Consider the following 6,289-nt stretch of genomic DNA (forward strand, 5'->3'; position numbering starts at 1 on the left):
GGTTACCACAGTTCTCTCAATTGGATCCCTCAGTCTTGCAGCCAGGTTTTCACATCACCTTGGAGGTTGGAAAGCAAGCGAGCAATGCCTTTCATTAAGCAGAAGGTTGAAGTGTGGGTGGATCAGGAATTCACAAATTGGAAGTCCTTTTTCGTATACTCTGCCACTATACCGGTCTACCTTTCAACGCCCACTTTGACATTGTTTGCATGCGCTGCAACTTGTAATCCATGATGCGTAAGAGTGCGTTTACCAGCCTAGTTGTAAAGCGGGGGTTCTCCTGGCTTGAAGGAAAATAAGAGATGAGGTAGAGAATATGATCACGAAGTGCAAAAGAATGCAGAACAAATCAAACATTCACCCCCAGTCGAGATCTGGGTTAAATCTATTCTTTTGATTACCGTGCAATCTCAGTTTAGACCCAGCCCGAACTGTTCCTGTGAGCATGGTCAATACTGATTTGCCTATGGATGTCTAAACTGGGGTAGCGTGAGCAAAAGGGATGGATTTTACCCAGATCTCTTGGCTAGGGGTGAATGTTTGATTTGTTACGCATTCTGTCCATCATTCGTGTGCATTTCACTTTAATGAGTGGCATGCTTGAAAAAAATGGGAAGGTTAAGAGCATGGCAGGCTTTTACCAGAGCCTTGTGAATACAGAATTAGCTCTGAAGCAGTCATAAGTGGCAGGTCATGCAGTTTCCCTCGTGCCACTAAAATGCAACCAAGTAGCCCGAATTACTGCTAAATCCTGAGAACCTTTAAAAAAAAGCCATACCCCCAGTTGTGAAAACCCAAGGCTTCTATCTATGCATATGGTGGCCTTGTACTGCTTTCTTTTACAGAGTGAATGAAAATCAACATTTACCATGAATTTGACCGTGAGATCAAAGGTTTGTGATTTGCACGCGTACCCTGGTAAGCTGAAGCAAGACTGTGGCTCTAACACTTTGTAGCAACAGGTGGCCCTTTTTCACATTGCAACCAGGTCCGAACCGTACAGATGAAGCTGGCCATGAAGTACCAGTAAGGATTTACTTGGATATTCAGCTCTCTCCCATTAAGAGCAAGTGCCTTATCGCACCTGTCTTCACCACCTTCTTTGTGGATGTAATTGAAGCTACATCATTGTGGAATACTATAAACCTCCCTTGGTAGAAGGAAATGTTCAGAACCAGCATAAGGAATGTAAATGCAGATTTTCCAGTTTTAATGTAAAGAAAATAAAGATTTTATTAAAAAAAGGCACGGAGGCTAATATTTCTAAGCTTCAGCGCGAGTCTCTAAACTCGCCAGAACTCTTGCCGAACAACATTTCATCTGATGCGCTCGAGAGCGTAACAACATTTCATCTGATGCGCTCGAGCGCGTCTCCCGTCACGCGACGCGTACCACACTCTAGGACCCACGCGCTTACCAACACGGTAAACTCATTCTCCCTTGTTTAGATAAAAAACAAACGCTTAAATGTCACGGCACTAGTCTAAATATCTTAAAGACGTAGTCCGTTTTTCCTTCCTCATTCAAACAATACTTAAAGACTTACATCCGTTTCTCCTTCATTCAAACAACCCTTCACATAAATACATTTCAACTCATCCTTAACCCTTATCTATCTCTGGGTATAAATACTAATCAATTTCTTTAAAAATACGAATTTATAAGCAGCACTTGAAAAGAGAGTACTTATCTCATGTTCGAGCAGCAACAAAAGAGGAAGATGGCTGCTTTACTTGAAGTATTATACATGTTCTAAGTTCTGGAATGTTTTGGTAATATTCTAAGTTCTATAATGTTGCTGCTGTGTTTGGGCAGGAATAAAAGGGATATGCATAATGTTGGCCTCTGGGCCTTTGACATAAAATTATACAATTTTGTAATTGCATTCGTATAGCATATATATATATATATATATATATATATATATATATATATATATATATAGTATACCCCTGACATGGCGTCTAAGCCCTTTTTCAGCAAGTTGCATGCTTGTCCGAGACCCATAGAGGATTAGTGTTGAATTAGTATTGTGAAACCTGGAAGTAAATTGTAAGTGGTGGATAGGTTAGTAAGTTACTTGGATTCAGAAGGATAGAGGAGAAAAGGTTTGTATCTACCGTATTTTCCGGCGTATAAGACGACCCGGCGTATAAGACGACCCCCTACTTTGCTTAATAAAATGTAGGTTTCGTGCTATACTCGCCGTATAAGACTACCCCCACTTCCAGTGCAGTCCAACGCAGTCCTGCATAGCCATTTTGAGAATGTATTTTATTTTATTTTGGCTCGTACTTTGTATGCTTTTGTAACCTGCACACTTATCACTTTTTCTCCAGGAATGTACCGATTGCAACCTCATGTATTTTGGTTGCTCGCTATTGTCACTTTTTATCCATGTAACTTGATGTTTGCTTTTGTAATTTGTCCATTGTTATTGTTGCTCACATCAGCCCATTTTTATATAATGCAGAAGTAGTCTGACACCTTCGGGTGTAGTCCACGCTATGTAAAAACGCATGAAAACATTCCTTCAAATTTAGCATCCGGCGTATAAGACGACCCCTGACTTTCCGGAACATTTTAAGGGGTTAAAAAGTCGTCTTATACGCCGGAAAATATGGTATATAGCGCTTATTACCCCTGATGGGGTGTTGGAGCACGCTACTCCTGAAACCTATAAGGAATTAGTGGTGAATTAGTATGGTGAAATATGAAAGTAATTTAAGTGGTGGATATTAGTAAGGTATTTGGAGTGAGAGCGATTGCGTAGGGATGGGAAGAAAGGTATCTTGCAAGCAGCAAAGACAGCGCACCCACACGGGTAACAGGCATGCCAGGACTACAGATCCCCGAAGGCCCATGAAGGGGCCCCGCCCATGGGGAAAGGAACTAATTGGAAATATAACCTGTGCTTTGCAGTACTGCTGCCGTACCTGTTCAAAAACGCCACTGAAGAAGAGGAAGAATCTAGAAACGCGTCTGGCGTTACACTACAGAAGTAAACTGTGGCTTGAAGCCTGCTTGCAAGATGGTTAATGAATAAGTGGGGCTGATTCAATCGTGTGGCTTCCTTCCAAATGAGTTACTGGTTCGAGTTTATATATATATATATATATATATATATATATATATATATATATATATATATATATTCAATGCCTACGAAAAACACAGCTCAGTTATTTAAATATCAGTTCAGTTAACTTTATTTTGGCCAATTCGGGACCATAAGTGCATTATTACAAAACCAAGAGAAAAAAAACAGTAGACAGTACATTCATATATCTACACTCTTGCAGTATAAAATAGTGGCTGACCATTATCGTAAAAACATTTCTAACATTCATTTAGGGCTGATTGTTAGAATAAGATTGATAGCAAAATTGAGAAGTGGTGCAAATGTCCCCATCAAGTAAACCTAGATAAATTTATAAAAGGAGCATACCTAAAACTCCACACAAGTAACTTCAGAAAGCCCCCGCGCATTGCCACATACCATTCAGGAAGTGCGAAACAGCAAAAACAATTGGGGGCTGGGTATCTTATTTTATTTTCCTATAGGCTTGACAGTGCCTGAACCCTAGGTTTCTACATATTGGGGCAAACCATCGTTTGCTTGGTACAGAATATGCAAGGCAGAGAAAAAGCACATGAATTTCAGACTCCACCATATTTACAAGCCGGGCATTCTTTATTTTCTATGCCCCATTTACTGGGGAGTGTCAATAATGGAAGGGTCCCCATTCTAAATTGTATAGAGTTTCCTAGCCAGAGGGGAGGGGGGGGGGGGGGGGGAAATCACATCTAGGCACTGTTCTTCTCTATTTGGCCTTTACTTGAAGAAACTCTAGTGTCAGCCGACCATCGGTGGCCCTTTCTTGGAGGGTTATTAGATTAATGTGCCTATAAAGCCGCACAAGATCTAACCTGACAGGGAAGCGTGTAGAGTTCCCCATATTTTCCACATCTTACTTGGGCATAGGTCCCTGTGTGTAGCCTCACTAACACATCAAAGAGGTAAGGTGGAATCCCAAGGTCTCATAAGACTTTCCATAGTTTTCCCCTGGGAACTAAGTCTAAGGCAGACCTCAGGTCGACTAATATGAGAGAGAGAAGCTGCAACCCTCTGAACTCATTTTTCAGTAAAGCAGCTGGAGTCTAAATATCTTGTCGACGGTTGATGTACTCTACCTGAAGCCTGCCTGTATATCATCTCCTCTATCCAACCCTGTATTCTATTTAAAATGACCCGTCTCGAGTTTTTGGGTGGTATCTATTAGGCTGATGGGCCTATAGTTTGGTGGTAGGAGAGGGAAACCTTTTTTTTTGTGTATGGGGACTCTCAGCCCTACGCCAAGTGTCCGGGAGATCCATGCCCTTCTAGATGGCATTAAACAGGGCACAAGTCTGGGGCCCAGATTTTCGGTTCCGTCCGAAAGATCCCCAGGTAACTTATCTAGGCCAGGTGCTTTATTGGGTTGCAATTTAACAATGGCACACTCCACTTCACCCAGGGTAATCTCCCACGCACCTTTCAATCTATACTCATGGTACTGCTTTGGAAAGGCAGTAGAAACCCCCACTTCACTCTGATCAGCATACAGTGCCCCAAAGTGTGCTTCCCAAACTTCAGGTGCTATATTGGGTTCTAGGGCGGGTCGCCCTCCCTTGTCACCAGAACTTATTGCCCAAAATGTTTTCAAATCTTTATCATTCAGGGCAATCCTAAGGGCTTCCCACTTCCCAATTTTTCTTTTCTATTTGGGTAGTGCAATTATACCTCGCCCTATACTGCTTAGTTGCTAGCCTATCCTTTGCCTTCACTGCATTTAGCAGGTCCAGTTTAAATTTACGGCAACTTGCATTAAACCAAGGATACTTGGCGTCATGCACCGAGGCGAGAATTATCAGGTCCGTGGAATTTTTGAGCCCAAGACCCACCGAGGCGGGGAATTGAACCCTAGTCCCGGGCTAGACCTCTGCATCAGGGTCTGCCGCTCTAACCAGGTAGAATGCATCAAGCAGTTTTGCCGTTAGCTGCTCGTGTATTTTTAGGGGTCTGTCCTGTATCCCTATTTGAGTCGCCTCCTCCTACCTCCCCCATTTCGATTAGTCATGGTAATGCCTGCTGATATATACTGGCCAGTTTAGGTAGGGATTTCTGAATGACAACCTCTCACACTCTGCCTATTAGACAAGATTAGTGCATTTTTTTCTCTCTATTGTGCACTGGTAGAGGTTTAGACAGACCCATACTCCCTCCCTTTAAGGTAATTACTAGAGCATTATGGTCGCTATCTTGTCTCTGGTGGACATGGAAGTCAAGGACTCTATCCTAAGTTCTTGTTTCAACCAGAATGTAATCCAGCAACGAGTTCTGCCCCTCTCTATTAAACGTAAACTGACCCGGTCTATCAGATTTGGTCCTCCCATTACATGCCCTCAATGAGTGCCAGGGAGGTAAGTTGCAAGACCAAATGAGTCTAAGCTTTGATGGAATCTGTGGGTCGGGTATCTACCAATACTGGTCCTCAGTGGGCCTATCTAAAGTTGGATCAATAAGAGGCTCTAACTGGCAGTTGAAATTGCCTCCTATAATCAAGAGCTGCTAGATCCCAGTTGGTATGAGATGTCCCATGTCCTCTAGCACCTGATTTTTGCCCATTATGCAAAAGTCTAGAATAAACATTAATTAGGGCTATTTGTGCTTTAGACGCTAGTTTTAGGAGAACACATTGCACGTCGGCTGTATTGGTTGCAATCTGCTCGGCTTGAACGCCAAGGTATGTGCCCACCCAAATAGTTAAACCACCTGACTGTCTCCCCCTCCCCTCCCCGGTAGCATGATGTTAAAGGAAGCAAAACCTGCTCTCTGATATTCTTCCCTGGCCTCCTGGAATAAGCAGACCTCATAATTGTCTACAAAACGTCCCCGATCTGGACAGGGTAATTTACTCAATTCTAGCCAGATTCCAGGACCGGATTCGAATACTATCGTCCTGTACTCTGGCTCTCTACTGTGCCTCAGTGCCCCTATCACGCAGGGCCAGCAAATCACCAGGATGCAATCCACAAGGATTGCAATCTGCCCCACCCAATTCTCCAATCGAGTCCCTCAGGACTACTAAGGATGGTGCATCCTGGACACCCCTTCCTGTGTAGTCATTGATAGTAAATCAGAAGATGGAGCACCATCTGCACAACTCCCCCCCCCCCCCCCCCCCCCCCACCACCACCACCACCTAAAAAGGGCCCACAGAGGTCCACTGCTACCCTGTCTGCCGCA

This window comes from Lissotriton vulgaris, unplaced genomic scaffold, assembly GCF_964263255.1.
Source record: "Lissotriton vulgaris unplaced genomic scaffold, aLisVul1.2 SCAFFOLD_1984, whole genome shotgun sequence".
Taxonomy (NCBI): domain Eukaryota; kingdom Metazoa; phylum Chordata; class Amphibia; order Caudata; family Salamandridae; genus Lissotriton; species Lissotriton vulgaris.